Source organism: Pongo abelii, chromosome 7, assembly GCF_028885655.2.
Source record: "Pongo abelii isolate AG06213 chromosome 7, NHGRI_mPonAbe1-v2.0_pri, whole genome shotgun sequence".
Taxonomy (NCBI): domain Eukaryota; kingdom Metazoa; phylum Chordata; class Mammalia; order Primates; family Hominidae; genus Pongo; species Pongo abelii.
The window spans coordinates 51139508-51164997 of NC_071992.2; positions in this window are offsets into that span (position 1 = coordinate 51139508).

Here is a 25490-nt window from a genome sequence, read left to right on the forward strand (position 1 = left end):
TTGCTAGGGGATGTTTGGAGCTTTTGGAGGCCCATGGTGGAAAAGGAAATATCTTCACATACAAACTAGACAGAAGCATTCCCACAAACTTCTTTGTGATGAGTGCATTCAACTCACAGACTTGAACCTTCCTTTTGAAAGAGCAGTTTGGAAACCCTCCTTTTGTAGAATCTGCAAGTGGCTATTTGGAGCGTTTTTGAGGCCTTTCCTGGGAAATGAAATATCTTCACCTAAAAACTAGAGAGAAGCATTCTCAGAAACTTCTTTGCGATGTGTGCATTCAACTCACAGGGTTGAACCTTCCTTTGGATAGAGCAGTTTTGAGACACACTTTTTGTAGAATCTGCAAGTGGATATTTGGAGCGCTTTGAGGCCTATGCTGGAAAAGGGAATATCTTCATATAAACACTAGACAGAAGCATTCTCAGAAACTTCTTTGCGATGTGTGCATTCAACGCACAGGGTTGAACCTGCCTTTCGATAGGGCCGTTTGGAAACAGCCTTTTTGTAAAATCTGCAAGTGGGTATTTGGAGCGCATTGAGGCCTATGCTGGAAAGGGAAACACCTTCACATAGAAACTAGACAGAAGCATTCTCAGAAACTTCTGTGTGATGAGTGCATTCAACTCACAGACTTGAACCTTCCTTTTGATAGAGAAGTTTTGAAACACTCTTTTAGTGGCATCTGAATGAGGATCTTTGGAGCGCTTCGAGGCCAATGCTGGAAAACGAAATATCATCACATAGAAACTAGACAGAAGTATTCTCAGAAACTTCTTTGTGATGAGTGCATTCAACTCACAGACTTGAACGTTCCTCTTGATAGAAGAGTTTTGAAACACTCCTTTTGTAGAATCTGCAAGTGTTTATTTGGAGCGCTTTGAGGCCGGTGTTGGAAAAGGAAATATCTTCACAGAAAAACTAGACAGAAGCATTCTCAGAAACTTTTTTGTGATGAGTGCATTCAACTCACAGACTTGAAGCTTCCTTTTGAAAGAGCAGTTTTGAAACACTCTTTTTGCAGAATCTGCAAGGGGACATCTGGAGCGCTTAGAGGCCTCTGCTGGAAAAGGAAATATCTTCACATACAAACTAGACAGAAGCATTCTCAGAAACGTCTTTGTCATGTGTGCATTGAACTCACGGGGTTGAACCTTTCTTTTGTTAGAGTAGTTTTGAAACACTCTTTTTGAGTAGAATCTACAGGTGGACGTCTGGAATGGTTTGAGGCCTGTGCTGGGAAAGGAAATATCTTCACGTAGAAACTAGACGAAGGCATTCTCAGAAAGTTCCCTGTACTTTGTGCATTCAACTCACAGAGTTCAACCTTCCTTTTGAGAGAGCACTTTTGAAACACTCTTTTTGTAGAATCTGCAAGTGGATATTTGGAGCGCTTCGAAGCCTATGCTGCCAAAGGCAATATCATTGCATAAAAACTAGATGGAAGCATTCTCAGAAACTCCTTTGTGGTGAGTGCATTCACCTCGCAGAGTTGAACCTTCGTTTTGATACACCAGTTTTGAAGCACTGTTTTTGTAGTATTCGCAAGTGGATATTTGGAGCGCGTTGAGGCTTGAGTTGGAAAAGGAAATATCTTCACGTACCAACTAGACAGAAGCATTCTCAGAAGCTTCTTTGTCATGTGGGGATTGAACTCACGGGGTTGAACATTCCTTTTCATAGGGCGGTTCTGCAAGACTCTTTTTGTGGAAACTGCAAGTGGATATTTGGTGCGATTGCGGCATCTAGTGGAAAAGAGGATACACTACGATGAAAACCAGATTGAACTCTTCTCAGCAACTTCTTTGCGATGAGTGCATTCTACTCACAGAGTCGAACCTTCCTTTCGAGAGAAGAGTTTTGAAACACTCTTTTTGTGGAATCTGCAAGGGGATTACTGGGGCGCTTTGATGCCTATGCTGCAAAAGGGAATATCTTCACACAAAAACTAGACAGAAGCATTCTCAGAAACCTTTTCTGATGTGCGCATTCAACTCACCGAGTTGAACTTTCCTTTTGATAGAACAGTTTTGAAACCCTCTTTTTGTAGAATCTGCAAGTGGAGATTTGGAGTGCTTTGAGTCCGACCGTGGAAAAGGAAATAACTTCACTTAGAACCTAGACAGAAGCATTCTCAGAGACTTCCCTGTGCTTTCTGCACTCAACTCACAGAGTTGATCCTTCCTTATGATCGAACAGTTCTGAAACACTCTTTTTGTAGAATCTGCAAGTCGATATTTGGAACGCTTTGAGGCCTGGGCTGGAAAAGGAAATATCTTCCCAAGAAAACTAGAGAGAAGCATTCTCAGAAACTTCTTTGTGATGTGCGCATTCAACTCCCAGAGTTGAAGCTTCCTTTTGCTATAGCAGTTTTGAAACCCTCTTTTGGTAGAATCTTCAAGGGGATATTTGGTGTGCTGAGAGGCCAACAGTGGAAAAGGAAATATCTTCACATAAAAACTAGACGGAAGCATTCTCAGAAACGACCCTGTGCTTTATGCGTTCAACTCACAGAGAGGAATCTTCCTTTTGAGAGCGCAGTTTTGAAACACTCTTTTTGCAGAAAGAATTTGCTAGGGGATGTTTGGAGCTTTTGGAGGCCCATGGTGGAAAAGGAAATATCTTCACATACAAACTAGACAGAAGCATTCCCACAAACTTCTTTGTGATGAGTGCATTCAACTCACAGACTTGAACCTTCCTTTTGAAAGAGCAGTTTGGAAACCCTCCTTTTGTAGAATCTGCAAGTGGCTATTTGGAGCGTTTTTGAGGCCTTTCCTGGGAAATGAAATATCTTCACCTAAAAACTAGAGAGAAGCATTCTCAGAAACTTCTTTGCGATGTGTGCATTCAACTCACAGGGTTGAACCTTCCTTTGGATAGAGCAGTTTTGAAACACACTTTTTGTAGAATCTGCAAGTGGATATTTGGAGCGCTTTGAGGCCTATGCTGGAAAAGGGAATATCTTCATATAAACACTAGACAGAAGCATTCTCAGAAACTTCTTTGCGATGTGTGCATTCAACGCACAGGGTTGAACCTGCCTTTCGATAGGGCCGTTTGGAAACAGCCTTTTTGTAAAATCTGCAAGTGGGTATTTGGAGCGCATTGAGGCCTATGCTGGAAAGGGAAACACCTTCACATAGAAACTAGACAGAAGCATTCTCAGAAACTTCTGTGTGATGAGTGCATTCAACTCACAGACTTGAACCTTCCTTTTGATAGAGAAGTTTTGAAACACTCTTTTAGTGGCATCTGAATGAGGATCTTTGGAGCGCTTCGAGGCCAATGCTGGAAAACGAAATATCATCACATAGAAACTAGACAGAAGTATTCTCAGAAACTTCTTTGTGATGAGTGCATTCAACTCACAGACTTGAACGTTCCTCTTGATAGAAGAGTTTTGAAACACTCCTTTTGTAGAATCTGCAAGTGTTTATTTGGAGCGCTTTGAGGCCGGTGTTGGAAAAGGAAATATCTTCACAGAAAAACTAGACAGAAGCATTCTCAGAAACTTTTTTGTGATGAGTGCATTCAACTCACAGACTTGAAGCTTCCTTTTGAAAGAGCAGTTTTGAAACACTCTTTTTGCAGAATCTGCAAGGGGACATCTGGAGCGCTTAGAGGCCTCTGCTGGAAAAGGAAATATCTTCACATACAAACTAGACAGAAGCATTCTCAGAAACGTCTTTGTCATGTGTGCATTGAACTCACGGGGTTGAACCTTTCTTTTGTTAGAGTAGTTTTGAAACACTCTTTTTGAGTAGAATCTACAGGTGGACGTCTGGAATGGTTTGAGGCCTGTGCTGGGAAAGGAAATATCTTCACGTAGAAACTAGACGAAGGCATTCTCAGAAAGTTCCCTGTACTTTGTGCATTCAACTCACAGAGTTCAACCTTCCTTTTGAGAGAGCACTTTTGAAACACTCTTTTTGTAGAATCTGCAAGTGGATATTTGGAGCGCTTCGAAGCCTATGCTGCCAAAGGAAATATCATTGCATAAAAACTAGATGGAAGCATTCTCAGAAACTCCTTTGTGGTGAGTGCATTCACCTCGCAGAGTTGAACCTTCGTTTTGATACACCAGTTTTGAAGCACTGTTTTTGTAGTATTCGCAAGTGGATATTTGGAGCGCGTTGAGGCTTGAGTTGGAAAAGGAAATATCTTCACGTACCAACTAGACAGAAGCATTCTCAGAAGCTTCTTTGTCATGTGGGGATTGAACTCACGGGGTTGAACATTCCTTTTCATAGGGCGGTTCTGCAAGACTCTTTTTGTGGAAACTGCAAGTGGATATTTGGTGCGATTGCGGCATCTAGTGGAAAAGAGGATACACTACGATGAAAACCAGATTGAACTCTTCTCAGCAACTTCTTTGCGATGAGTGCATTCTACTCACAGAGTCGAACCTTCCTTTCGAGAGAAGAGTTTTGAAACACTCTTTTTGTGGAATCTGCAAGGGGATTACTGGGGCGCTTTGATGCCTATGCTGCAAAAGGGAATATCTTCACACAAAAACTAGACAGAAGCATTCTCAGAAACCTTTTCTGATGTGCGCATTCAACTCACCGAGTTGAACTTTCCTTTTGATAGAACAGTTTTGAAACCCTCTTTTTGTAGAATCTGCAAGTGGAGATTTGGAGTGCTTTGAGTCCGACCGTGGAAAAGGAAATAACTTCACTTAGAACCTAGACAGAAGCATTCTCAGAGACTTCCCTGTGCTTTCTGCACTCAACTCACAGAGTTGATCCTTCCTTATGATCGAACAGTTCTGAAACACTCTTTTTGTAGAATCTGCAAGTCGATATTTGGAACGCTTTGAGGCCTGGGCTGGAAAAGGAAATATCTTCCCAAGAAAACTAGAGAGAAGCATTCTCAGAAACTTCTTTGTGATGTGCGCATTCAACTCCCAGAGTTGAAGCTTCCTTTTGCTATAGCAGTTTTGAAACCCTCTTTTGGTAGAATCTTCAAGGGGATATTTGGTGTGCTGAGAGGCCAACAGTGGAAAAGGAAATATCTTCACATAAAAACTAGACGGAAGCATTCTCAGAAACGACCCTGTGCTTTATGCGTTCAACTCACAGAGAGGAATCTTCCTTTTGAGAGCGCAGTTTTGAAACACTCTTTTTGCAGAAAGAATTTGCTAGGGGATGTTTGGAGCTTTTGGAGGCCCATGGTGGAAAAGGAAATATCTTCACATACAAACTAGACAGAAGCATTCCCACAAACTTCTTTGTGATGAGTGCATTCAACTCACAGACTTGAACCTTCCTTTTGAAAGAGCAGTTTGGAAACCCTCCTTTTGTAGAATCTGCAAGTGGCTATTTGGAGCGTTTTTGAGGCCTTTCCTGGGAAATGAAATATCTTCACCTAAAAACTAGAGAGAAGCATTCTCAGAAACTTCTTTGCGATGTGTGCATTCAACTCACAGGGTTGAACCTTCCTTTGGATAGAGCAGTTTTGAAACACACTTTTTGTAGAATCTGCAAGTGGATATTTGGAGCGCTTTGAGGCCTATGCTGGAAAAGGGAATATCTTCATATAAACACTAGACAGAAGCATTCTCAGAAACTTCTTTGCGATGTGTGCATTCAACGCACAGGGTTGAACCTGCCTTTCGATAGGGCCGTTTGGAAACAGCCCTTTTGTAAAATCTGCAAGTGGGTATTTGGAGCGCATTGAGGCCGATGCTGGAAAGGGAAACACCTTCACATAGAAAGTAGACAGAAGCATTCTCAGAAACTTCTGTGTGATGAGTGCATTCAACTCACAGACTTGAACCTTCCTTTTGATAGAGAAGTTTTGAAACACTCTTTTAGTGGCATCTGAATGAGGATCTTTGGAGCGCTTCGAGGCCAATGCTGGAAAACGAAATATCATCACATAGAAACTAGACAGAAGTATTCTCAGAAACTTCTTTGTGATGAGTGCATTCAACTCACAGACTTGAACGTTCCTCTTGATAGAACAGTTTTGAAACACTCCTTTTGTAGAATCTGCAAGTGTTTCTTTGGAGCGCTTTGAGGCCTGTGTTGGAAAAGGGAATATCTTCACAGAAAAACTAGACAGAAGCATTCTCAGAAACTTCTTTGTGATGAGTGCATTCAACTCACAGACTTGAAGCTTCCTTTTGAAAGAGCAGTTTTGAAACACTCTTTTTGCAGAATCTGCAAGTGGACATATGGAGCGCTTAGAGGCCTCTGCTGGAAAAGGAAATATCTTCACATACAAACTAGACAGAAGCATTCTCAGAAACGTCTTTGTCATGTGTGCATTGAACTCAGGGAGTTGAACCTTTCTTTTGAGAGAGAAGTTTTGAAACACTCTTTTTGAGTAGAATCTTCAGGTGGACGTCTGGATTGCTTTGATTCCTGTGCTGGGAAAGAAAATATCTTCACGTAGAAACTAGACGAAGGCATTCTGAGAAAGTTCCCTGTACTTTGTGCATTCAACTCACAGAGTTCCTCCTTCCTTTTGATAGAGCACTTTGGAAACACTCTTTTTGTAGAATCTGCAAGTGGATATTTGGAGCGCTTCGACGCCTATGCTGCCAAAGGAAATATCATTGCATAAAAACTAGATGGAAGCATTCTTAGAAACTCCTTTGTGGTGAGTGCATTCACCTCGCAGAGTTGAACCTTCGTTTTGATACACCAGTTTTGAAGCACTGTTTTTGTAGTATTCGCAAGTGGATATTTGGAGCGCGTTGAGGCTTGAGTTGGAAAAGGAAATATCTTCACGTACCAACTAGACAGAAGCATTCTGAGAAGCTTCTTTGTCATGTGGGGATTGAACTCACGGGGTTGAACATTCCTTTTCATAGAGCGGTTCTGCAAGACTCTTTTTGTGGAAACTGCAAGTGGATATTTGGTGCGATTGCGGCATCTAGTGGAAAAGAGGATACACTACGATGAAAACCAGATTGAACTCTTCTCAGCAACTTCTTTGCGATGAGTGCATTCTACTCACAGAGTCGAACCTTCCTTTCGAGAGAAGAGTTTTGAAACACTCTTTTTGTGGAATCTGCAAGGGGATTACTGGGGCGCTTTGATGCCTATGCTGCAAAAGGGAATATCTTCACACAAAAACTAGACAGAAGCATTCTCAGAAACCTTTTCTGATGTGCGCATTCAACTCACCGAGTTGAACATTCCTTTTGATAGAACAGTTTTGAAACCCTCTTTCTGTAGAATCTGCAAGTGGAGATTTGGAGTGCTTTGAGTCCGACCGTGGAAAAGGAAATAACTTCACTTAGAACCTAGACAGAAGCATTCTCAGAGACTTCCCTGTGCTTTCCGCACTCAACTCACAGAGTTGATCCTTCCTTATGATCGAACAGTTCTGAAACACTCTTTTTGTAGAATCTGCAAGTCGATATTTGGAACGCTTTGAGGCCTGGGCTGGAAAAGGAAATATCTTCCCAAGAAAACTAGAGAGAAGCATTCTCAGAAACTTCCTTGTGATGTGCGCATTCAACTCCCAGAGTTGAAGCTTCCTTTTGCTATAGCAGTTTTGAAACCCTCTTTTGGTAGAATCTTCAAGGGGATATTTGGTGTGCTGAGAGGCCAACAGTGGAAAAGGAAATATCTTCACATAAAAACTAGACGGAAGCATTCTCAGAAACGACCCTGTGCTTTATGCGTTCAACTCACAGAGAGGAATCTTCCTTTTGAGAGCGCAGTTTTGAAACACTCTTTTTGCAGAAAGAATTTGCTAGGGGATGTTTGGAGCTTTTGGAGGCCCATGGTGGAAAAGGAAATATCTTCACATACAAACTAGACAGAAGCATTCCCACAAACTTCTTTGTGATGAGTGCATTCAACTCACAGACTTGAACCTTCCTTTTGAAAGAGCAGTTTGGAAACCCTCCTTTTGTAGAATCTGCAAGTGGCTATTTGGAGCGTTTTTGAGGCCTTTCCTGGGAAATGAAATATCTTCACCTAAAAACTAGAGAGAAGCATTCTCAGAAACTTCTTTGCGATGTGTGCATTCAACTCACAGGGTTGAACCTTCCTTTGGATAGAGCAGTTTTGAAACACACTTTTTGTAGAATCTGCAAGTGGATATTTGGAGCGCTTTGAGGCCTATGCTGGAAAAGGGAATATCTTCATATAAACACTAGACAGAAGCATTCTCAGAAACTTCTTTGCGATGTGTGCATTCAACGCACAGGGTTGAACCTGCCTTTCGATAGGGCCGTTTGGAAACAGCCCTTTTGTAAAATCTGCAAGTGGGTATTTGGAGCGCATTGAGGCCTATGCTGGAAAGGGAAACACCTTCACATAGAAAGTAGACAGAAGCATTCTCAGAAACTTCTGTGTGATGAGTGCATTCAACTCACAGACTTGAACCTTCCTTTTGATAGAGAAGTTTTGAAACACTCTTTTGGTGGCATCTGAATGAGGATCTTTGGAGCGCTTCGAGGCCAATGCTGGAAAACGAAATATCATCACATAGAAACTAGACAGAAGTATTCTCAGAAACTTCTTTGTGATGAGTGCATTCAACTCACAGACTTGAACGTTCCTCTTGATAGAACAGTTTTGAAACACTCCTTTTGTAGAATCTGCAAGTGTTTATTTGGAGCGCTTTGAGGCCTGTGTTGGAAAAGGAAATATCTTCACAGAAAAACTAGACGGAAGCATTCTCAGAAACTTTTTTGTGATGAGTGCATTCAACTCACAGACTTGAAGCTTCCTTTTGAAAGAGCAGTTTTGAAACACTCTTTTTGCAGAATCTGCAAGTGGACATATGGAGCGCTTAGAGGCCTCTGCTGGAAAAGGAAATATCTTCACATACAAACTAGACAGAAGCATTCTCAGAAACGTCTTTGTCATGTGTGCATTGAACTCAGGGAGTTCAACCTTTCTCTTGATAGAGAAGTTTTGAAACACTCTTTTTGAGTAGAATCTTCAGGTGGACGTCTGGAATGGTTTGAGGCCTGTGCTGGGAAAGGAAATATCTTCACGTAGAAACTAGACGAAGGCATTCTCAGAAAGTTCCCAGTACTTTGTGCATTCACTTCACAGAGTTCAACCTTCCTTTTGATAGAGCAGTTTGGAAACACTCTTTTTGTAGAATCTGAAAGTGGATATTTGGAGCGCTTCAAGGCCTATGCTGCAAAAGGAAACATCATTGCATAAAAACTAGATGGAAGCATTCTCAGAAACTCCTTTGTGGTGAGTGCATTCACCTCGCAGAGTTGAACCTTCGTTTTGATACACCAGTTATGAAGCACTGTTTTTGTAGTATTCGCAAGTGGATATTTGGAGCACGTTGAGGCTTGAGTTGGAAAAGGAAATATCTTCACGTACCAACTAGACAGAAGCATTCTCAGAAGCTTCTTTGTCATGTGGGGATTGAACACACGGGGTTGAACATTCCTTTTCATAGAGCGGTTCTGCAAGACTCTTTTTGTGGAAACTGCAAGTGGATATTTGGTGCGATTGCGGCATCTAGTGGAAAAGAGGATACACTACGATGAAAACCAGATTGAACTCTTCTCAGCAACTTCTTTGCGATGAGTGCATTCTACTCACAGAGTCGAACCTTCCTTTCGAGAGAAGAGTTTTGAAACACTCTTTTTGTGGAATCTGCAAGGGGATTACTGGGGCGCTTTGATGCCTATGCTGCAAAAGGGAATATCTTCACACAAAAACTAGACAGAAGCATTCTCAGAAACCTTTTCTGATGTGCGCATTCAACTCACCGAGTTGAACTTTCCTTTTGATAGAACAGTCTTGAAACCCTCTTTTGTAGAATCTGCAAGTGGAGATTTGGAGTGCTTTGAGTCCGACCGAGGAAAAGGAAATAACTTCACTTAGAACCTAGACAGAAGCATTCTCAGAGACTTCCCTGTGCTTTCCGCACTCAACTCACAGAGTTGATCCTTCCTTATGATCGAACAGTTCTGAAACACTCTTTTTGTAGAATCTGCAAGTCGATATTTGGAACGCTTTGAGGCCTGGGCTGGAAAAGGAAATATCTTCCCAAGAAAACTAGAGAGAAGCATTCTCAGAAACTTCTTTGTGATGTGCGCATTCAACTCGCAGAGTTGAAGCTTCCTTTTGCTATAGCAGTTTTGAAACCCTCTTTTGGTAGAATCTTCAAGGGGATATTTGGTGTGCTGAGAGGCCAACAGTGGAAAAGGAAATATCTTCACATAAAAACTAGACGGAAGCATTCTCAGAAACGACCCTGTGCTTTATGCGTTCAACTCACAGAGAGGAATCTTCCTTTTGAGAGCGCAGTTTTGAAACACTCTTTTTGCAGAAAGAATTTGCTAGGGGATGTTTGGAGCTTTTGGAGGCCCATGGTGGAAAAGGAAATATCTTCACATACAAACTAGACAGAAGCATTCCCACAAACTTCTTTGTGATGAGTGCATTCAACTCACAGACTTGAACCTTCCTTTTGAAAGAGCAGTTTGGAAACCCTCCTTTTGTAGAATCTGCAAGTGGCTATTTGGAGCGTTTTTGAGGCCTTTCCTGGGAAATGAAATATCTTCACCTAAAAACTAGAGAGAAGCATTCTCAGAAACTTCTTTGCGATGTGTGCATTCAACTCACAGGGTTGAACCTTCCTTTGGATAGAGCAGTTTTGAAACACACTTTTTGTAGAATCTGCAAGTGGATATTTGGAGCGCTTTGAGGCCTATGCTGGAAAAGGGAATATCTTCATATAAACACTAGACAGAAGCATTCTCAGAAACTTCTTTGCGATGTGTGCATTCAACGCACAGGTTTGAACCTGCCTTTCGATAGGGCCGTTTGGAAACAGCCCTTTTGTAAAATCTGCAAGTGGGTATTTGGAGCGCATTGAGGCCGATGCTGGAAAGGGAAACACCTTCACATAGAAAGTAGACAGAAGCATTCTCAGAAACTTCTGTGTGATGAGTGCATTCAACTCACAGACTTGAACCTTCCTTTTGATAGAGAAGTTTTGAAACACTCTTTTAGTGGCATCTGAATGAGGATCTTTGGAGCGCTTCGAGGCCAATGCTGGAAAACGAAATATCATCACATAGAAACTAGACAGAAGTATTCTCAGAAACTTCTTTGTGATGAGTGCATTCAACTCACAGACTTGAACGTTCCTCTTGATAGAACAGTTTTGAAACACTCCTTTTGTAGAATCTGCAAGTGTTTCTTTGGAGCGCTTTGAGGCCTGTGTTGGAAAAGGGAATATCTTCACAGAAAAACTAGACAGAAGCATTCTCAGAAACTTTTTTGTGATGAGTGCATTCAACTCACAGACTTGAAGCTTCCTTTTGAAAGAGCAGTTTTGAAACACTCTTTTTGCAGAATCTGCAAGTGGACATATGGAGCGCTTAGAGGCCTCTGCTGGAAAAGGAAATATCTTCACATACAAACTAGACAGAAGCATTCTCAGAAACGTCTTTGTCATGTGTGCATTGAACTCAGGGAGTTGAACCTTTCTTTTGATAGAGAAGTTTTGAAACACTCTTTTTGAGTAGAATCTTCAGGTGGACGTCTGGATTGCTTTGATTCCTGTGCTGGGAAAGAAAATATCTTCACGTAGAAACTAGACGAAGGCATTCTCAGAAATTTCCCTGTACTTTGTGCATTCAACTCACAGAGTTCATCCTTCCTTTTGATAGAGCACTTTGGAAACACTCTTTTTGTAGAATCTGCAAGTGGATATTTGGAGCGCTTCGAGGCCTATGCTGCCAAAGGAAATATCATTGCATAAAAACTAGATGGAAGCATTCTCAGAAACTCCTTTGTGGTGAGTGCATTCACCTCGCAGAGTTGAACCTTCGTTTTGATACACCAGTTTTGAAGCACTGTTTTTGTAGTATTCGCAAGTGGATATTTGGAGCGCGTTGAGGCTTGAGTTGGAAAAGGAAATATCTTCACGTACCAACTAGACAGAAGCATTCTCAGAAGCTTCTTTGTCATGTGGGGATTGAACTCACGGGGTTGAACATTCCTTTTCATAGAGCGGTTCTGCAAGACTCTTTTTGTGGAAACTGCAAGTGGATATTTGGTGCGATTGCGGCATCTAGTGGAAAAGAGGATACACTACGATGAAAACCAGATTGAACTCTTCTCAGCAACTTCTTTGCGATGAGTGCATTCTACTCACAGAGTCGAACCTTCCTTTCGAGAGAAGAGTTTTGAAACACTCTTTTTGTGGAATCTGCAAGGGGATTACTGGGGCGCTTTGATGCCTATGCTGCAAAAGGGAATATCTTCACACAAAAACTAGACAGAAGCATTCTCAGAAACCTTTTCTGATGTGCGCATTCAACTCACCGAGTTGAACTTTCCTTTTGATAGAAGAGTTTTGAAACCCTCTTTTTGTAGAATCTGCAAGTGGAGATTTGGAGTGCTTTGAGTCAGACCGTGGAAAAGGAAATAACTTCACTTAGAACCTAGACAGAAGCATTCTCAGAGACTTCCCTGTGCTTTCTGCACTCAACTCACAGAGTTGATCCTTCCTTATGATCGAACAGTTCTGAAACACTCTTTTTGTAGAATCTGCAAGTCGATATTTGGAACGCTTTGAGGCCTGGGCTGGAAAAGGAAATATCTTCCCAAGAAAACTAGAGAGAAGTATTCTCAGAAACTTCTTTGTGATGTGCGCATTCAACTCCCAGAGTTGAAGCTTCCTTTTGCTATAGCAGTTTTGAAACCCTCTTTTGGTAGAATCTTCAAGGGGATATTTGGTGTGCTGAGAGGCCAACAGTGGAAAAGGAAATATCTTCACATAAAAACTAGACGGAAGCATTCTCAGAAACGACCCTGTGCTTTATGCGTTCAACTCACAGAGAGGAATCTTCCTTTTGAGAGCGCAGTTTTGAAACACTCTTTTTGCAGAAAGAATTTGCTAGGGGATGTTTGGAGCTTTTGGAGGCCCATGGTGGAAAAGGAAATATCTTCACATACAAACTAGACAGAAGCATTCCCACAAACTTCTTTGTGATGAGTGCATTCAACTCACAGACTTGAACCTTCCTTTTGAAAGAGCAGTTTGGAAACCCTCCTTTTGTAGAATCTGCAAGTGGCTATTTGGAGCGTTTTTGAGGCCTTTCCTGGGAAATGAAATATCTTCACCTAAAAACTAGAGAGAAGCATTCTCAGAAACTTCTTTGCGATGTGTGCATTCAACTCACAGGGTTGAACCTTCCTTTGGATAGAGCAGTTTTGAAACACACTTTTTGTAGAATCTGCAAGTGGATATTTGGAGCGCTTTGAGGCCTATGCTGGAAAAGGGAATATCTTCCTATAAACACTAGACAGAAGCATTCTCAGAAACTTCTTTGCGATGTGTGCATTCAACGCACAGGGTTGAACCTGCCTTTCGATAGGGCCGTTTGGAAACAGCCTTTTTGTAAAATCTGCAAGTGGGTATTTGGAGCGCATTGAGGCCTATGCTGGAAAGGGAAACACCTTCACATAGAAACTAGACAGAAGCATTCTCAGAAACTTCTGTGTGATGAGTGCATTCAACTCACAGACTGGAACCTTCCTTTTGATAGAGAAGATTTGAAACACTCTTTTAGTGGCATCTGAATGAGGATCTTTGGAGCGCTTCGAGGCCAATGCTGGAAAACGAAATATCATCCCATAGAAACTAGACAGAAGTATTCTCAGAAACTTCTTTGTGATGAGTGCATTCAACTCACAGACTTGAACGTTCCTCTTGATAGAACAGTTTTGAAACACTCCTTTTGTAGAATCTGCAAGTGTTTATTTGGAGCGCTTTGAGGCCTGTGTTGGAAAAGGAAATATCTTCATAGAAAAACTAGACAGAAGCATTCTCAGAAACTTTTTTGTGATGAGTGCATTCAACTCACAGACTTGAAGCTTCCTTTTGAAAGAGCAGTTTTGAAACACTCTTTTTGCAGAATCTGCAAGTGGACATCTGGAGCGCTTAGAGGCCTCTGCTGGAAAAGGAAATATCTTCACATACAAACTAGACAGAAGCATTCTCAGAAACGTCTTTGTCATGTGTGCATTGAACTCAGGGAGTTGAACCTTTCTTTTGATAGAGAAGTTTTGAAACACTCTTTTTGAGTAGAATCTTCAGGTGGACCTCTGGATTGCTTTGATTCCTGTTCTGGGACAGGAAATATCTTCACGTAGAAACTAGACGAAGGCATTCTCAGAAAGTTCCCTGTACTTTGTGCATTCAACTCACAGAGTTCAACCTTCCTTTTGAGAGAGCACTTTTGAAACACTCTTTTTGTAGAATCTGCAAGTGGATATTTGGAGCGCTTCGAGGCCTATGCTGCCAAAGGAAATATCATTGCATAAAAACTAGATGGAAGCATTCTCAGAAACTCCTTTGTGGTGAGTGCATTCACCTCGCAGAGTTGAACCTTCGTTTTGATACACCAGTTTTGAAGCACTGTTTTTGTAGTATTCGCAAGTGGATATTTGGAGCGCGTTGAGGCTTGAGTTGGAAAAGGAAATATCTTCACGTACCAACTAGACAGAAGCATTCTCAGAAGCTTCTTTGTCATCTGGGGATTGAACTCACGGGGTTGAACATTCCTTTTCATAGAGCGGTTCTGCAAGACTCTTTTTGTGGAAACTGCAAGTGGATATTTGGTGCGATTGCGGCATCTAGTGGAAAAGAGGATACACTACGATGAAAACCAGATTGAACTCTTCTCAGCAACTTCTTTGCGATGAGTGCATTCTACTCACAGAGTCGAACCTTCCTTTCGAGAGAAGAGTTTTGAAACACTCTTTTTGTGGAATCTGCAAGGGGATTACTGGGGCGCTTTGATGCCTATGCTGCAAAAGGGAATATCTTCACACAAAAACTAGACAGAAGCATTCTCAGAAACCTTTTCTGATGTGCGCATTCAACTCACCGAGTTGAACTTTCCTTTTGATAGAAGAGTTTTGAAACCCTCTTTTTGTAGAATCTGCAAGTGGAGATTTGGAGTGCTTTGAGTCCGACCGTGGAAAAGGAAATAACTTCACTTAGAACCTAGACAGAAGCATTCTCAGAGACTTCCCTGTGCTTTCTGCACTCAACTCACAGGGTTGATCCTTCCTTATGATCGAACAGTTCTGAAACACTCTTTTTGTAGAATCTGCAAGTCGATATTTGGAACGCTTTGAGGCCTGGGCTGGAAAAGGAAATATCTTCCCAAGAAAACTAGAGAGAAGCATTCTCAGAAACTTCTTTGTGATGTGCGCATTCAACTCCCAGAGTTGAAGCTTCCTTTTGCTATAGCAGTTTTGAAACCCTCTTTTGGTAGAATCTTCAAGGGGATATTTGGTGTGCTGAGAGGCCAACAGTGGAAAAGGAAATATCTTCACATAAAAGCTAGACGGAAGCATTCTCAGAAACGACCCTGTGCTTTATGCGTTCAACTCACAGAGAGGAATCTTCCTTTTGAGAGCGCAGTTTTGAAACACTCTTTTTGCAGAAAGAATTTGCTAGGGGATGTTTGGAGCTTTTGGAGGCCCATGGTGGAAAAGGAAATATCTTCACATACAAACTAGACAGAAGCATTCCCACAAACTTCTTTGTGATGAGTGCATTCAACTCACAGACTTGAACCTTCCTTTTGAAAGAGCAGTTTGGAAACCCTCCTTTTGTAGAATCTGCAAGTGGCTATTTGGAGCGTTTTTGAGGCCTTTCCTGGGAAATGAAATATCTTCACCTAAAAACTAGAGAGAAGCATTCTCAGAAACTTCTTTGCGATGTGTGCATTCAACTCACAGGGTTGAACCTTCCTTTGGATAGAGCAGTTTTGAAACACACTTTTTGTAGAATCTGCAAGTGGATATTTGGAGCGCTTTGAGGCCTATGCTGGAAAAGGGAATATCTTCATATAAACACTAGACAGAAGCATTCTCAGAAACTTCTTTGCGATGTGTGCATTCAACGCACAGGGTTGAACCTGCCTTTCGATAGGGCCGTTTGGAAACAGCCTTTTTGTAAAATCTGCAAGTGGGTATTTGGAGCGCATTGAGGCCTATGCTGGAAAGGGAAACACCTTCACATAGAAACTAGACAGAAGCATTCTCAGAAACTTCTGTGTGATGAGTGCATTGAACTCACAGACTTGAACCTTCCTTTTGATAGAGAAGTTTTGAAACACTCTTTTAGTGGCATCTGAATGAGGATCTTTGGAGCGCTTCGAGGCCAATGCTGGAAAACGAAATATCATCACATAGAAACTAGACAGAAGTATTCTCAGAAACTTCTTTGTGATGAGTGCATTCAACTCACAGACTTGAACGTTCCTCTTGATAGAAGAGTTTTGAAACACTCCTTTTGTAGAATCTGCAAGTGTTTATTTGGAGCGCTTTGAGGCCGGTGTTGGAAAAGGAAATATCTTCACAGAAAAACTAGACAGAAGCATTCTCAGAAACTTTTTTGTGATGAGTGCATTCAACTCACAGACTTGAAGCTTCCTTTTGAAAGAGCAGTTTTGAAACACTCTTTTTGCAGAATCTGCAAGTGGACATCTGGAGCGCTTAGAGGCCTCTGCTGGAAAAGGAAATATCTTCACATACAAACTAGACAGAAGCATTCTCAGAAACGTCTTTGTCATGAGTGCATTGAACTCACGGCGTTGAACCTTTCTTTTGTTAGAGTAGTTTTGAAACACTCTTTTTGAGTAGAATCTACAGGTGGACGTCTGGAATGCTTTGAGGCCTGTGCTGGGAAAGGAAATATCTTCACGTAGAAACTAGACGAAGGCATTCTCAGAAAGTTCCCTGTACTTTGTGCATTCAACTCACAGAGTTCAACCTTCCTTTTGAGAGAGCACTTTTGAAACACTCTTTTTGTAGAATCTGCAAGTGGATATTTGGAGCGCTTCGAAGCCTATGCTGCCAAAGGAAATATCATTGCATAAAAACTAGATGGAAGCATTCTCAGAAACTCCTTTGTGGTGAGTGCATTCACCTCGCAGAGTTGAACCTTCGTTTTGATACACCAGTTTTGAAGCACTGTTTTTGTAGTATTCGCAAGTGGATATTTGGAGCGCGTTGAGGCTTGAGTTGGAAAAGGAAATATCTTCACGTACCAACTAGACAGAAGCATTCTCAGAAGCTTCTTTGTCATGTGGGGATTGAACTCACGGGGTTGAACATTCCTTTTCATAGGGCGGTTCTGCAAGACTCTTTTTGTGGAAACTGCAAGTGGATATTTGGTGCGATTGCGGCATCTAGTGGAAAAGAGGATACACTACGATGAAAACCAGATTGAACTCTTCTCAGCAACTTCTTTGCGATGAGTGCATTCTACTCACAGAGTCGAACCTTCCTTTCGAGAGAAGAGTTTTGAAACACTCTTTTTGTGGAATCTGCAAGGGGATTACTGGGGCGCTTTGATGCCTATGCTGCAAAAGGGAATATCTTCACACAAAAACTAGACAGAAGCATTCTCAGAAACCTTTTCTGATGTGCGCATTCAACTCACCGAGTTGAACTTTCCTTTTGATAGAACAGTTTTGAAACCCTCTTTTTGTAGAATCTGCAAGTGGAGATTTGGAGTGCTTTGAGTCCGACCGTGGAAAAGGAAATAACTTCACTTAGAACCTAGACAGAAGCATTCTCAGAGACTTCCCTGTGCTTTCTGCACTCAACTCACAGAGTTGATCCTTCCTTATGATCGAACAGTTCTGAAACACTCTTTTTGTAGAATCTGCAAGTCGATATTTGGAACGCTTTGAGGCCTGGGCTGGAAAAGGAAATATCTTCCCAAGAAAACTAGAGAGAAGCATTCTCAGAAACTTCTTTGTGATGTGCGCATTCAACTCCCAGAGTTGAAGCCTCCTTTTGCTATAGCAGTTTTGAAACCCTCTTTTGGTAGAATCTTCAAGGGGATATTTGGTGTGCTGAGAGGCCAACAGTGGAAAAGGAAATATCTTCACATAAAAACTAGACGGAAGCATTCTCAGAAACGACCCTGTGCTTTATGCGTTCAACTCACAGAGAGGAATCTTCCTTTTGAGAGCGCAGTTTTGAAACACTCTTTTTGCAGAAAGAATTTGCTAGGGGATGTTTGGAGCTTTTGGAGGCCCATGGTGGAAAAGGAAATATCTTCACATACAAACTAGACAGAAGCATTCCCACAAACTTCTTTGTGATGAGTGCATTCAACTCACAGACTTGAACCTTCCTTTTGAAAGAGCAGTTTGGAAACCCTCCTTTTGTAGAATCTGCAAGTGGCTATTTGGAGCGTTTTTGAGGCCTTTCCTGGGAAATGAAATATCTTCACCTAAAAACTAGAGAGAAGCATTCTCAGAAACTTCTTTGCGATGTGTGCATTCAACTCACAGGGTTGAACCTTCCTTTGGATAGAGCAGTTTTGAAACACACTTTTTGTAGAATCTGCAAGTGGATATTTGGAGCGCTTTGAGGCCTATGCTGGAAAAGGGAATATCTTCATATAAACACTAGACAGAAGCATTCTCAGAAACTTCTTTGCGATGTGTGCATTCAACGCACAGGGTTGAACCTGCCTTTCGATAGGGCCGTTTGGAAACAGCCCTTTTGTAAAATCTGCAAGTGGGTATTTGGAGCGCATTGAGGCCGATGCTGGAAAGGGAAACACCTTCACATAGAAAGTAGACAGAAGCATTCTCAGAAACTTCTGTGTGATGAGTGCATTCAACTCACAGACTTGAACCTTCCTTTTGATAGAGAAGTTTTGAAACACTCTTTTAGTGGCATCTGAATGAGGATCTTTGGAGCGCTTCGAGGCCAATGCTGGAAAACGAAATATCATCACATAGAAACTAGACAGAAGTATTCTCAGAAACTTCTTTGTGATGAGTGCATTCAACTCACAGACTTGAACGTTCCTCTTGATAGAACAGTTTTGAAACACTCCTTTTGTAGAATCTGCAAGTGTTTCTTTGGAGCGCTTTGAGGCCTGTGTTGGAAAAGGGAATATCTTCACAGAAAAACTAGACAGAAGCATTCTCAGAAACTTCTTTGTGATGAGTGCATTCAACTCACAGACTTGAAGCTTCCTTTTGAAAGAGCAGTTTTGAAACACTCTTTTTGCAGAATCTGCAAGTGGACATCTGGAGCGCTTAGAGGCCTCTGCTGGAAAAGGAAATATCTTCACATACAAACTAGACAGAAGCATTCTCAGAAACGTCTTTGTCATGTGTGCATTGAACTCAGGGAGTTGAACCTTTCTTTTGAGAGAGAAGTTTTGAAACACTCTTTTTGAGTAGAATCTTCAGGTGGACGTCTGGATTGCTTTGATTCCTGTGCTGGGAAAGAAAATATCTTCACGTAGAAACTAGACGAAGGCATTCTGAGAAAGTTCCCTGTACTTTGTGCATTCAACTCACAGAGTTCCTCCTTCCTTTTGATAGAGCACTTTGGAAACACTCTTTTTGTAGAATCTGCAAGTGGATATTTGGAGCGCTTCGACGCCTATGCTGCCAAAGGAAATATCATTGCATAAAAACTAGATGGAAGCATTCTTAGAAACTCCTTTGTGGTGAGTGCATTCACCTCGCAGAGTTGAACCTTCGTTTTGATACACCAGTTTTGAAGCACTGTTTTTGTAGTATTCGCAAGTGGATATTTGGAGCGCGTTGAGGCTTGAGTTGGAAAAGGAAATATCTTCACGTACCAACTAGACAGAAGCATTCTCAGAAGCTTCTTTGTCATGTGGGGATTGAACTCACGGGGTTGAACATTCCTTTTCATAGAGCGGTTCTGCAAGACTCTTTTTGTGGAAACTGCAAGTGGATATTTGGTGCGATTGCGGCATCTAGTGGAAAAGAGGATACACTACGATGAAAACCAGATTGAACTCTTCTCAGCAACTTCTTTGCGATGAGTGCATTCTACTCACAGAGTCGAACCTTCCTTTCGAGAGAAGAGTTTTGAAACACTCTTTTTGTGGAATCTGCAAGGGGATTACTGGGGCGCTTTGATGCCTATGCTGCAAAAGGGAATATCTTCACACAAAAACTAGACAGAAGCATTCTCAGAAACCTTTTCTGATGTGCGCATTCAACTCACCGAGTTGAACTTTCCTTTTGATAGAACAGTTTTGAAACCCTCTTTCTGTAGAATCTGCAAGTGGAGATTTGGAGTGCTTTGAGTCCGACCGTGGAAAAGGAAATAACTTCACTTAGAACCTAGACAGAAGCATTCTCAGAGACTTCCCTGTGCTTTCCGCACTCAACTCACAGAGTTGATCCTTCCTTATGATCGAACAGTTCTGAAACACTCTTTTTGTAGAATCTGCAAGTCGATATTTGGAACGCTTTGAGGCCTGGGCTGGAAAAGGAAATATCTTCCCAAGAAAACTAGAGAGAAGCATTCTCAGAAACTTCCTTGTGATGTGCGCATTCAACTCCCAGAGTTGAAGCTTCCTTTTGCTATAGCAGTTTTGAAACCCTCTTTTGGTAGAATCTTCAAGGGGATATTTGGTGTGCTGAGAGGCCAACAGTGGAAAAGGAAATATCTTCACATAAAAACTAGACGGAAGCATTCTCAGAAACGACCCTGTGCTTTATGCGTTCAACTCACAGAGAGGAATCTTCCTTTTGAGAGCGCAGTTTTGAAACACTCTTTTTGCAGAAAGAATTTGCTAGGGGATGTTTGGAGCTTTTGGAGGCCCATGGTGGAAAAGGAAATATCTTCACATACAAACTAGACAGAAGCATTCCCACAAACTTCTTTGTGATGAGTGCATTCAACTCACAGACTTGAACCTTCCTTTTGAAAGAGCAGTTTGGAAACCCTCCTTTTGTAGAATCTGCAAGTGGCTATTTGGAGCGTTTTTGAGGCCTTTCCTGGGAAATGAAATATCTTCACCTAAAAACTAGAGAGAAGCATTCTCAGAAACTTCTTTGCGATGTGTGCATTCAACTCACAGGGTTGAACCTTCCTTTGGATAGAGCAGTTTTGAAACACACTTTTTGTAGAATCTGCAAGTGGATATTTGGAGCGCTTTGAGGCCTATGCTGGAAAAGGGAATATCTTCATATAAACACTAGACAGAAGCATTCTCAGAAACTTCTTTGCGATGTGTGCATTCAACGCACAGGGTTGAACCTGCCTTTCGATAGGGCCGTTTGGAAACAGCCCTTTTGTAAAATCTGCAAGTGGGTATTTGGAGCGCATTGAGGCCTATGCTGGAAAGGGAAACACCTTCACATAGAAAGTAGACAGAAGCATTCTCAGAAACTTCTGTGTGATGAGTGCATTCAACTCACAGACTTGAACCTTCCTTTTGATAGAGAAGTTTTGAAACACTCTTTTGGTGGCATCTGAATGAGGATCTTTGGAGCGCTTCGAGGCCAATGCTGGAAAACGAAATATCATCACATAGAAACTAGACAGAAGTATTCTCAGAAACTTCTTTGTGATGAGTGCATTCAACTCACAGACTTGAACGTTCCTCTTGATAGAACAGTTTTGAAACACTCCTTTTGTAGAATCTGCAAGTGTTTCTTTGGAGCGCTTTGAGGCCTGTGTTGGAAAAGGAAATATCTTCACAGAAAAACTAGACGGAAGCATTCTCAGAAACTTTTTTGTGATGAGTGCATTCAACTCACAGACTTGAAGCTTCCTTTTGAAAGAGCAGTTTTGAAACACTCTTTTTGCAGAATCTGCAAGTGGACATATGGAGCGCTTAGAGGCCTCTGCTGGAAAAGGAAATATCTTCACATACAAACTAGACAGAAGCATTCTCAGAAACGTCTTTGTCATGTGTGCATTGAACTCAGGGAGTTCAACCTTTCTTTTGATAGAGAAGTTTTGAAACACTCTTTTTGAGTAGAATCTTCAGGTGGACGTCTGGATTGCTTTGATTCCTGTGCTGGGAAAGAAAATATCTTCACGTAGAAACTAGACGAAGGCATTCTCAGAAAGTTCCCTGTACTTTGTGCATTCAACTCACAGAGTTCATCCTTCCTTTTGATAGAGCACTTTGGAAACACTCTTTTTGTAGAATCTGCAAGTGGATATTTGGAGCGCTTCGAGGCCTATGCTGCCAAAGGAAATATCATTGCATAAAAACTAGATGGAAGCATTCTCAGAAACTCCTTTGTGGTGAGTGCATTCACCTCGCAGAGTTGAACCTTCGTTTTGATACACCAGTTTTGAAGCACTGTTTTTGTAGTATTCGCAAGTGGATATTTGGAGCGCGTTGAGGCTTGAGTTGGAAAAGGAAATATCTTCACGTACCAACTAGACAGAAGCATTCTCAGAAGCTTCTTTGACATGTGGGGATTGAACTCACGGGGTTGAACATTCCTTTTCATAGAGCGATTCTGCAAGACTCTTTTTGTGGAAACTGCAAGTGGATATTTGGTGCGATTGCGGCATCTAGTGGAAAAGAGGATACAGTACGATGAAAACCAGATTGAACTCTTCTCAGCAACTTCTTTGCGATGAGTGCATTCTACTCACAGAGTCGAACCTTCCTTTCGAGAGAAGAGTTTTGAAACACTCTTTTTGTGGAATCTGCAAGGGGATTACTGGGGCGCTTTGATGCCTATGCTGCAAAAGGGAATATCTTCACACAAAAACTAGACAGAAGCATTCTCAGAAACCTTTTCTGATGTGCGCATTCAACTCACCGAGTTGAACTTTCCTTTTGATAGAACAGTTTTGAAACCCTCTTTTTGTAGAATCTGCAAGTGGAGATTTGGAGTGCTTTGAGTCCGACCGTGGAAAAGGAAATAACTTCACTTAGAACCTAGACAGAAGCATTCTCAGAGACTTCCCTGTGCTTTCTGCACTCAACTCACAGAGTTGATCCTTCCTTATGATCGAACAGTTCTGAAACTCTCTTTTTGTAGAATCTGCAAGTCGATATTTGGAACGCTTTGAGGCCTGGGCTGGAAAAGGAAATATCTTCCCAAGAAAACTAGAGAGAAGCATTCTCAGAAACTTCTTTGTGATGTGCGCATTCAACTCCCAGAGTTGAAGCTTCCTTTTGCTATAGCAGTTTTGAAACCCTCTTTTGGTAGAATCTTCAAGGGGATATTTGGTGTGCTGAGAGGCCAACAGTGGAAAAGGAAATATCTTCACATAAAAACTAGACGGAAGCATTCTCAGAAACGACCCTGTGCTTTATGCGTTCAACTCACAGAGAGGAATCTTCCTTTTGAGAGCGCAGTTTTGAAACACTCTTTTTGCAGAAAGAATTTGCTAGGGGATGTTTGGAGCTTTTGGAGGCCCATGGTGGAAAAGGAAATATCTTCACATACAAACTAGACAGAAGCATTCCCACAAACTTCTTTGTGATGAGTGCATTCAACTCACAGACTTGAACCTTCCTTTTGAAAGAGCAGTTTGGAAACCCTCCTTTTGTAGAATCTGCAAGTGGCTATTTGGAGCGTTTTTGAGGCCTTTCCTGGGAAATGAAATATCTTCACCTAAAAACTAGAGAGAAGCATTCTCAGAAACTTCTTTGCGATGTGTGCATTCAACTCACAGGGTTGAACCTTCCTTTGGATAGAGCAGTTTTGAAACACACTTTTTGTAGAATCTGCAAGTGGATATTTGGAGCGCTTTGAGGCCTATGCTGGAAAAGGGAATATCTTCATATAAACACTAGACAGAAGCATTCTCAGAAACTTCTTTGCGATGTGTGCATTCAACGCACAGGGTTGAACCTGCCTTTCGATAGGGCCGTTTGGAAACAGCCTTTTTGTAAAATCTGCAAGTGGGTATTTGGAGCGCATTGAGGCCGATGCTGGAAAGGGAAACACCTTCACATAGAAACTAGACAGAAGCATTCTCAGAAACTTCTGTGTGATGAGTGCATTCAACTCACAGACTGGAACCTTCCTTTTGATAGAGAAGATTTGAAACACTCTTTTAGTGGCATCTGAATGAGGATCTTTGGAGCGCTTCGAGGCCAATGCTGGAAAACGAAATATCATCCCATAGAAACTAGACAGAAGTATTCTCAGAAACTTCTTTGTGATGAGTGCATTCAACTCACAGACTTGAACGTTCCTCTTGATAGAACAGTTTTGAAACACTCCTTTTGTAGAATCTGCAAGTGTTTATTTGGAGCGCTTTGAGGCCTGTGTTGGAAAAGGAAATATCTTCATAGAAAAACTAGACAGAAGCATTCTCAGAAACTTTTTTGTGATGAGTGCATTCAACTCACAGACTTGAAGCTTCCTTTTGAAAGAGCAGTTTTGAAACACTCTTTTTGCAGAATCTGCAAGTGGACATCTGGAGCGCTTAGAGGCCTCTGCTGGAAAAGGAAATATCTTCACATACAAACTAGACAGAAGCATTCTCAGAAACGTCTGTGTCATGTGTGCATTGAATTCAGGGAGTTGAACCTTTCTTTTGATAGAGAAGTTTTGAAACACTCTTTTTGAGTAGAATCTTCAGGTGGACCACTGGATTGCTTTGATTCCTGTTCTGGGACAGGAAATATCTTCACGTAGAAACTAGACGAAGGCATTCTCAGAAAGTTCCCTGTACGTTGTGCATTCAACTCACAGAGTTCAACCTTCCTTTTGAGAGAGCACTTTGGAAACACTCTTTTTGTAGAATCTGCAAGTGGATATTTGGAGCGCTTCGAGGCCTATGCTGCCAAAGGAAATATCATTGCATAAAAACTAGATGGAAGCATTCTCAGAAACTCCTTTGTGGTGAGTGCATTCACCTCGCAGAGTTGAACCTTCGTTTTGATACACCAGTTTTGAAGCACTGTTTTTGTAGTATTCGCAAGTGGATATTTGGAGCGCGTTGAGGCTTGAGTTGGAAAAGGAAATATCTTCACGTACCAACTAGACAGAAGCATTCTGAGAAGCTTCTTTGTCATGTGGGGATTGAACTCACGGGGTTAAACATTCCTTTTCATAGAGCGGTTCTGCAAGACTCTTTTTGTGGAAACTGCAAGTGGATATTTGGTGCGATTGCGGCATCTAGTGGAAAAGAGGATACACTACGATGAAAACCAGATTGAACTCTTCTCAGCAACTTCTTTGCGATGAGTGCATTCTACTCACAGAGTCGAACCTTCCTTTCGAGAGAAGAGTTTTGAAACACTCTTTTTGTGGAATCTGCAAGGGGATTACTGGGGCGCTTTGATGCCTATGCTGCAAAAGGGAATATCTTCACACAAAAACTAGACAGAAGCATTCTCAGAAACCTTTTCTGATGTGCGCATTCAACTCACCGAGTTGAACTTTCCTTTTGATAGAACAGTTTTGAAACCCTCTTTTTGTAGAATCTGCAAGTGGAGATTTGGAGTGCTTTGAGTCCGACCGTGGAAAAGGAAATAACTTCACTTAGAACCTAGACAGAAGCATTCTCAGAGACTTCCCTGTGCTTTCTGCACTCAACTCACAGAGTTGATCCTTCCTTATGATCGAACAGTTCTGAAACTCTCTTTTTGTAGAATCTGCAAGTCGATATTTGGAACGCTTTGAGGCCTGGGCTGGAAAAGGAAATATCTTCCCAAGAAAACTAGAGAGAAGCATTCTCAGAAACTTCTTTGTGATGTGCGCATTCAACTCCCAGAGTTGAAGCTTCCTTTTG